This window comes from Rhinopithecus roxellana, chromosome 4 (genome assembly GCF_007565055.1).
Source record: "Rhinopithecus roxellana isolate Shanxi Qingling chromosome 4, ASM756505v1, whole genome shotgun sequence".
In the NCBI taxonomy this organism is placed as follows: domain Eukaryota; kingdom Metazoa; phylum Chordata; class Mammalia; order Primates; family Cercopithecidae; genus Rhinopithecus; species Rhinopithecus roxellana.
Window position 1 is genome coordinate 162,596,438 of NC_044552.1, and position 9,812 is coordinate 162,606,249.

A 9,812-nucleotide genomic window follows, 5' to 3' on the forward strand; every position below is an offset into this window, starting at 1 on the left:
TATTATTAACTATGTTTAATAATGTAAATGTATCATGCTGTACATTCGATCTCCAGAATTTATTCATCTGACACAACTGATAATTTGTACTGTTTGACCAATATCTTCCCTTTTCCCTTAAGCCTCAGCCCCTGGTAACCACAATTCTACTGTTTCTGAGTTGTACTATTTTATATTCCACATATAAATGACACCATGCAGTATTTGTCTTTCTGTGTCTGGTTTATTTCGTTTAGTATGTCTTCCAAGTTTATTCTTATTGTCACAAATGCCAGGATTTACTATAAAGACAAGTTTTAGATGTAGAAATCCTACTTTATTAGGGCTTCCAAATGTTGGAACTTGGTATATAACATATATTAAATTTTTGATGTGCCTTGCTTTCCAAATGCAGCTCCAAAGGGCTGCATTTTCATAATTCAAAATAATGCAATTTAGAATTTTCCATAGACTCTTTGGTATTATGTATTCAAGAATAACTACCAAACAACCTTCAGTTTCAGAGGTTAGCATTTTTTTCTTATTTCTATTTCTATACAAACTTAAGAACAAATCTCCATTTACATTTACTACCAGTCATACTCCTTTTTCATCTGGGAGGCATGGAACATAACAGAGCATATGCTCCATTTCACGGGAGAGAGAAAATTGTAAACACGGCAATCACATTATAAAAATGCAACTAAAAAATCCTTTTCTGTAGTTTAACTCTACAAAAAGGCTAGCTATTTGGGTGGCTTTAAGGAGGTTATTTTATTTTGTGTCTTCTAAAGAAAAAACCCAGTAATTTGTTCTGAGTATTTTCCTCTTCTACCCAGCTAAAACACAAGATATGGAGTTTTCTTTTGCAATGTATATATCCCCAAATTTTTATGATACAAATTATTTTGGATTATGTGTATGTGTGTCTATATTTGTTTTTAATGCCTCAGTTAAACAAGCTGAGATTGATTCAGGAAAACATGCTGAATAAGGATAACAACTGTTCAGCTGACAACATACACTCAAGAGACACTTTCCAAGTTGTCTACACCTCACCAGGCAGGGAATTTTCCAGGCCCTATGAAACAATTGTAGCATGTGGGCCTTATCATCACTGCAGCACAGCTACTTAGCCACCATAATCTGATATTTTTCTTCCTCCTTGGTTTGGGCTTTTTGCTCTGTATTTTCATTAGAAGTTTAAATGTTTATAAGTAAAATCAGATCTCACAAGTTTATTGTCCCTTGATCTGCCCCCACAAACTAACAAAGCCTTTACATTCAGTCACTGATTCTTCTGTCCTTAAAATTTCCCACTTCCCTTTCCTTCATCTCTGTCATACTAGCTCAGCTAAGAACTGCATTGTTTCTCAAAGAGAACAAGTGTAACTCGGCATTACCTGCCTCAAACTCACCTGCGTCCTATCCCTTCTCCTACTGCTACTACAGAATTACATTCCTGCAGTGCTAATTAAGGACAAGTCTCCCCAGCTTGAAATTCATCACTTTCTCTTTCTCTCTGTAGATTAAATTCTCACTCTTCAGTGTGGCATTCTGGTTTCTTCAGGATCCCCACGCCACGCCTCCCACCCCTGCCCATCCCATTTCTCTTGCTTCTCCTCTTGCCATTTAGCTTCCTCCAGATCTCCAGTCCATCTGACCTACTTAGGAGTCCTCAAATGCGTCCTGCTCTACCACACATATTTCTCCCTTCTCTGCTTTTTCTGTGTGCCTTCCTTTTAGCCTGGTTAACTTTATCTAAATTAAGTCTCCTTAATTCTCTAAACTTCAATGGGAGTAAGAAGTCTCTGCTTGTGTCCCCAAACCATTCTGTGATTAACTCATATCTAGTCAATCTTTAGTATTAAATTCTATTTACTTTTTCTATGTACTTTTTGTTTCTTTCTAAAGACACTGAATTTGGAAAGTGAGTCTTATTATTGTTTTTTTTTTTTTTTTTTTTTTTTTTGCCTTTTCTTTTCATCTCTGAATCCCTAATATTTAGCAAACTGCCTAGTATATAGTAACTATTCAATAAGGGCTTATTGAGTGAATGGCTGTATAAATAAATACAAATATTCTCTTGAATGCCCAAAAATGTTGCCAGAAAACCTGTTAATAAAGCAAAGCTAGTTTTATCAGAACACACTGCAATTAGCAATAATATCACCTTGGCAGAATCTTGGCAATGTCTCAGGAGAGGGTAGTCAGTGGAGAATATGTGAGGTTTTAGAATCTGAGATCAAGAGATTTAATGAGACTCGTTCAATTTGGGAAACTGGAACTGAGAACGGATAGTGAGGTTATAGATTACTGCAAACAGTGAGAGGCAAGAGTCTCGAATAAAGTCATGTAATATGAACTGCTGTTTGGTAGGTGAGCTGTTGTCCTGGTAACTAGATGGTTTTCTCTAAAATAAATTTATTTTCAGGAATTAACTGAAACAAAAGTAAAATTGTTTATTGGTTTACAGAATGGCCTCATTCTTAGTCCTAATAGCTATGTCATGTTGATGCAGGTGATCACAGTTCTTAGTTTTGTCATCCCTTCACCCCTAAAGCTACATCTTCCTATTTTAAGCTGACTCTTAATACTCTTATCAGGTAGGAATAGATATACCACTACAGAATATGACCCTTTCTGATATGCAAATTTGGTTACTACCAGAAATTTCATACATTCTAGAGAGAATTGTTTTCCTCCCTTCACAGAGCAAAATGTCAGATCACAAAGTCAAGTGTGCAAGAAGTGCAATTCCTTTTCTTTTTCTGCATCTGAGTTTATTTGTATTTTTTGAGCTCCTTGTAAAATTGTCGACAAGAAGCAAATCTCAGTCAATTTAGAAACTCACTGTCCTCTTGCCCCTCCTTTAATTATATATTTGTTTTAAGGGCCTTAGAGAGTGCCACAGGAAAGCTATGTGTTGGTGTTGAATGTATTTGGTCCTGGGTCCAGGGGTCATTTGCACTCACTGGCATCCAGTAAGATCTTTTCCTTGTCATCTGGTCTCCAACCATCAGTCTATATAAATGGCAGGTGTTCCCTGTTCATCCCATCTGTCAGGATATTTCAGGCCTGCATATTCTCTGTGCCATACTAGACCCCAAGCTAAGTCTGCAGAAGAAAACCTTCCACCACACACTTTCCTCTCTGAAATTCGTGAGACATTTTTTAGCACCATCTCTGCTGTATTCATCCTGAAAACCACACCAACATTTCTTTTGCTACACGTGTTCTGAGAGCTGAATTACTGCTAAACAAAACAAAACAAGCTAGCTCTGATTATCCTTCCGATTCTGTTATACCTACCACACAATGAATGCTTTTTTTCCTGTTGCATCATTCCTTCTTAGAGCCAGTAAACCACAATGCCCTCACTGATGCCTGAGGTGTGAAGACTCAAGGAATAATAAGAAATCTTGATGACAAAAAAATCAACTCTTCATGTGTCAAAGTATTACCCCCACTGAGTTTTGCAATATCTGATTCTCTTTAAGAGGTCCACAGTCAAGTTAGTTCCTTCCAGCTTCTTCCTCTACCTCACCACTGCTGTCTTGCCCCTTCCTTACAATCCTTGAAACTTCAGCAAGCTTGCCAGTGAGTTATAAGTGTTATAGTACTGTGAAGTTACCGTCCTCTAATATTTTGTTTCGTTTAATTTCAGGATACAGCTTCTTAACTTGCAAAAGCTGCAAAAAAGCTTTTATACTTAAACCAAATTGCTTCACTTATTATAGGTGATATCCTAGTTTCATCTTCAGTCTGTATGTGTTCAGTAGTTTTACTTTCGGAGAAAAATAAGACATTGCTGAAGTTGCGTTAAGATTGCTGGGAAAAAATAGCTCTAAAAATATAATCCAAAAATAGATAAATGTCCAAAACAATGGCTTCTGCTTTAAATGGTTCTTATCATGGTCCCTGATCAGCACCAATAGCATCATTAGGAAATTTTTAGAAGTTCAAATTTTGACCACCATCTCAGATCTATTTCAGAAACTTTGCATCCCAGCAATTTGTGTTTTTTAACAATTCTAGATGATTGTAGATGCTAAAGTTTGAGAACCATTGATATAGCTACTTAAATACTCTAAAATTAGACTCTCAGAATTAGTAAAGCAGAAACTAACTAAAAGTTATTTCACTGAAGCATCATTATTGCTTGTAGAACTTTACTTCCAATGCCAGTTCCCTACAGATTTCCTATTTGTGTGCTTTGCAGATACAGAAAGGAGTTTTTAAAGATTGAATTTACATTTTTGCCTTTCTTAGGTTTGTATTGCTTCTGCTCATCTTTTCTTCAGAAAGAATGGGAATTTTGCCTAAACTAACTTGATGATATGAGAGAGTAACCTGGATGCTTAAGTTCTTCAATTCTAAGATTAAAATGAGTAAATGGCCTTCTAATAATGGCGCAACACATTCTGACAGGGCTAACTCAGAGCTTCTCAGAGTGTAGTTATCAGACAACAGCTCCAAGCATCAGAATCACTTGAGACAACTGGTAAACATACTAATTTCCTTACTCCAGAGGAAGTCTACCAAATCAAAGCTTAAAGAGGAAGCTATAGAACCTTCATCATGAACACTGTCTGGTTGTAATTCTCATACACACTAAAGTTGGAAAATGTTAGGCCAGAGAGACATTTGAAGATTTAGACATTTGTAGCCACCCTACAAAACAACACTTTAAAGATTGATGCAAAACTTGACAAGTTAATTTGCATTATTGCCTCACACAGAAAATATTTGCACTTCTATGTGACTTTATATATTTTTTCTTATCCTGATATTTCACCTTCAAAGAAATGGCATGCAGTGTCTCATTAGAGTCAAGTGTTTAAAAGTGAAAGGTATGACTCAAGATTACAAAGATGTAGGAGTTGAAACAACTGCTACCCACAGACTTTTGTTCACAGGTACGTAATGTGTGCACAGAGGTATTTTAAAATACATCAAACTGTATCTGTTTTTGACATACTCAGCAACAACTGCTTTATAGACCTCTACCTGTGAACATCGAGGTTAGACGTTCAGAGCCTTGATTACTGACATGCACACATTTAATTAGGTGATAAAAAAGAAACAACAAAAAAAGATGTGGTGTTTGAAGATTTTGAAAACTGTTAATGCCTGATGCTTGACCTAATTATATTCAGTCCTAGGATAAAATATAAATATCTATTAAGTGAAGGTCCCATATAAATGTAAGTGCTTTTATCCCACAGTGCCATCATCAGATTATTGGACACCTAGCGCATTCAACACGTATCAGCCTAGATACCTCAGTTGTATAAATATTTCTGAGAATACAAATATTAAAAATAAAATGGTTTAGATATAAAATATCCAAAGTCAATTAACAAGTACTTCACTGTATTTACTAGATAATTCTGAATATAGATATGTAGATATGTAGATGTATTTTTGCTTATTGACTCATTAACAATTATTATGGGACCAATGGTATTATATATAGAGGAACAGAGCTATTTATTCAGGATCTTTTATCTGCCCCTAAATGACATGGTTGCATCCTGCTGAGGCTCTTACCCTGTCTACCAATCTGTGTCCTTTAAGTGTAGTATGGATTATATTACTAATAAAATTGCTGACAATTTTGGTATTAAACTTACCATTTTCTTTCTGGGGGTTTATGTGCACACGCATGTGTGTGAGTGTCTGTATGTGGCATTGTGAGTGTGTGTGTGTGTATAGTTCTCTCTCCTGCTTTACTAGATTGACAGTTCTGTTGAAAGCAACCCTGCCTTATTGCAGCAACTATCTAAGCTAAAAGCCAAACTTGAACTACACGTATGAGAGAACGATGGCTCCGGATGAGAGAACCATGGCTCTCTCATATTCTTGGCCTTGTGATTTTTAAAAATATACAGAATATCAAGAATTAAGTTTTATTTAGAACTTTCTCTGTGCCTGGCACAGTTCTAAGATCTTTCAGATATTGATCCATTTAAACCTCACACAGGGATCATACAATTCTATTAACCCCTTTATGCAGATGAGGAAATTCAAGGTTTAAGAGCTAATTAGTGTACAGTTGGAACATATCCTGGGCTGTCTAACTCAGGCCCTGGACTGCTTCCACCCACTGGGCTTTCCTCTCACTCCTCCAGCAGACGGTGGGGGTTTGGATGACAGCATTTCACATATAAGTGATTCTGATATTCAGCAAGTTTTGAAAACAACTAAAAGCAATTTTCAATGACATCTTGAAAGGGTCTCCTCATATCTACATGCTTTCCTGGATTTTTAAAAGGATTAACATTTTCTTTCACTTAGTTTTTTCTCTTACTTGTACCCAAGTAAATTTGATCATAAAATAATAACTCTGAGACTAGAAACCTGTCCACAAGTCCAAAAAAATGAAAGAGAATATAAGGAGGTCCCAAGGAGGATCGAGTTATGTTTTCTGCAAGAACAATCTCTCAAATGACAGCTACATCATTCAATTATTCTGTCTGAAAACACATGATAGAACTAAATGGAACCTCCCATCTGAGGAGCTGATTGGAAAGAATAGGGATTAATATATAGTGTATACTTACATTGTTTCCAAAAACACATATTGTACTGCTTTTATGTGAATTATTTAAGCCTTTCTGAACCAAAGTTTCCTCATCTATACATTGAAAATAACATTTCCACTTCAAAAATTGTTGTCAAGACTAAATGTATCCGAGGTACTACTATATTCTATCTGAGTTATTCATCAATAGTACACTTGAAGTATAATTTTTTAAAAAAATTCTCCCTATTCATAAATCTTTTCATGGCCTATTGATACTCAAGCCACATTGTTCCAGAGGAAATATATATATATATATATATGGATTTGCAATTGGGGAAGATTCAAAATAAATTTATCTTGGCACATTGTGTGCATGGTACATGAAATAAAGATAAAGCAAGATTTCAGCATAACAGCCTCTTCATTCTAATTTTTTTCATTTTGGCGTTTGGTCAGGTATCTGTTAACATTACAAAATGCAATTGTGATTCAAAAGCAGCTAGTGATAATTCATTGTACTTCTTCCACCAGCTCACAGTGGGCCATTTATCATGATGATTGGCCGTTCCAGGTACTTTCAGGAACTATAACTGTTGTCTGAGCCTTCATTCAGAATTTGAGTTCATTTTGCCATCTAATACCACTAAATGTCACTGCATAAGAGGAAACATTATGCTCAACTATTGCATTGAAAAGCAAGAAAAATGATAAATGTTTCCATAGCTACAAGTTTGAAAAAAACCAGAACATGCTGAGATGTAAACCAGCACAAATGTGGCAGACAGGTGCATTGAACATCCTAAATTTTTTTATTCTAAAAGCAAGTAAGTTAAAGTACAACTGGCTAATAGATAGTCAGACACCATTCCCCTTCCTAGTCAATTCGAGGAAGTGTATAAAAGGTGGGCACAGAAGGGTGAAATAATGCACTTGGCCACACACAGTATCTATAAAAAAAAGTTTGCATCAGTAAAATTCTCAAAAGTATTGCCAGAGGATACATTGACCAGAAAGAGACCACCAAAGAGGAGAAGTCAGAGCATCACCCACTTTTGTTTGATTATGGATATTCTGAGGTCTCTAGCACTCTACAGACATCATTAACCTGAGTAGCTTCTCCTTAGCAGAAGCTACCAGATCACTTCTGCCTTGCTACTTTCAGAATCTGGTTTTTCCTCTCCAATACTAACCCACCGAGAGCTCATCAAGTACAAAAGTAAGGCACAGTACCACTCTGGGATGGTTCTGCCCACAGAAGACCCTGTAATAGCTCATACAGCCCTCTAATAATGAGAAGAGATATGAATGGATTGTAGGATGTATAGACTGTATGAATGCATTGTAGGCAAGCTTAGACTAGGTGACAGAGTCCTAGGAACTCAATTTGCATTTATCTATGACATAATTATTATGGGACATGTTAGTTTTTCTTTGAAATCTTTTTTTCTTTTTTTCTTTTGGTATAATTAAGAAAATTTCAGGATTACATTTTGCATATCTTTTATTTTTTAACTGTCTAAAATTGTTTGCATATTTCAGGGTCAGCCAACTCTGATGGAGGTTGCAAAACAAGGTACATTTTTACTATCTTACACTTTTGAGTTTTTTTTAAATTTCACCAATCCCAACAGTCTGAAGAAACTATACACACACACACACAAAATAAAATAATGAAGAAGTACCTTTAAAATGAATGTATTTGCTATTTGCAAAGAGATAGAGGATATAATACAAATTCAAAATGAGTATAAAGAATTAAGAAACAAGAGCAAATGCTTCTGAAAAAGAATCAAATGGAAAATTAGAAATAAAAAAATAACTGCTGAAGTAAAATCTCAATAGAGGACATTTATATGTAATAATATTGCAAATTTGATGTTTAGCGAAATTCTTCCTGATTCAGAGCACAAAAATTCTGGATGATGTTTGTAAAATTAAAAAAATAATAAAGGCTGAACAATTTGGCAATAAAGAACACAGCTCAAAACCAAAATTCAGGAAGCTCAGATTCATGGGTATTGGCAAACCCTGGATTTAGAATTTAATCTGATAAACAGTTATTAGGTAGAGCCTGGGTTTTAACTGGGTTCAAATCTAGGGCACAGCAGACAAAGCCTGAGATTTAAATAAGATGAAAGGAGATCAGAAATACATTAAATAAAGCCAGAAGCTTCAAACTAAAATCTCTTGGTAAACTTGGGGGGAAATATATGTGCTCTAAGAGAAGATTGCATACTAACTTGTTTTAGCAATACCATTAGGTGAAGAGAAATATTTTTTTAAGTTATCTATTAAAAATTTCTAATCACAGACCAACCTCTATGGGATTTGAAAAATGACAATATAAAGTGGTCTGGCATTGCTAATGGTCATATATGATGAAGAGAAAGAAAGCAAATTATCTCGAGTTAAGCACTTTAAACATCAGCCTCTAATATTTCCTTCAAGATTCTCAGAAAATGGGTACAAACACACACACACCACACACACACACCATACACACACACACCACACACACACAAAATAAGGGGGGAAATGCCATATTAAGAGTCTACAAACAGTAAAACACCAAATGAGAGCAACTCAGACTGAAAATAGTAAAATTATCTGAGAAGCAATAAGTCTTATAGACAACATACTGTATATAAAATACATACTGTGCTTCAGAACATAAAAGAAAATATTAAATGTGTGTTTAAAGAAAAAGAGGCTATTAAAAAAACTCATGTAGAGCTTTCAGATATATAAAATGTGATATTAACAATTCAGTGGGCATATAATTAAGCAGATTTAAAAGAGATTTAATCTCTCATGTGATGGGTGAAAAATATTTTTTTAAAGGTAGTTTAAAAAGCTTTGATAAACGAGAACACATATTTGAAGAAATTACTCAGAATGAAGACCAGGTAGATGGTATAATAGAAAATATGGAAGTGATATTACAAGCCACGAAACACACAGCGAGAAGGCCTGATGGATGCAAAATCCGAGTGTCAGGAGAGACTATTACATCAAGAAGACGCAATATTTGAAAAATATGGCATAATACTTGTAAGACTGATAAAAGACAGAAAGCCCAGTGGATGTCAATACAATAAATAAAAGAAAACCATGCCTAGACGCATAACAAAGACTATTTTAAAATCGATCAGAAAGAAAAGGCAGATAATTACAAATAAATTACAAATAGACCAACAGCCAATTTAGCAGCAGCAAGAACAGAAGTCAGAAGAATGATGATTAATATTTTCTAAGTGCTAAAGGAAAATAGATGCTAAACAGAAGGGTGTACCTAACATAATTA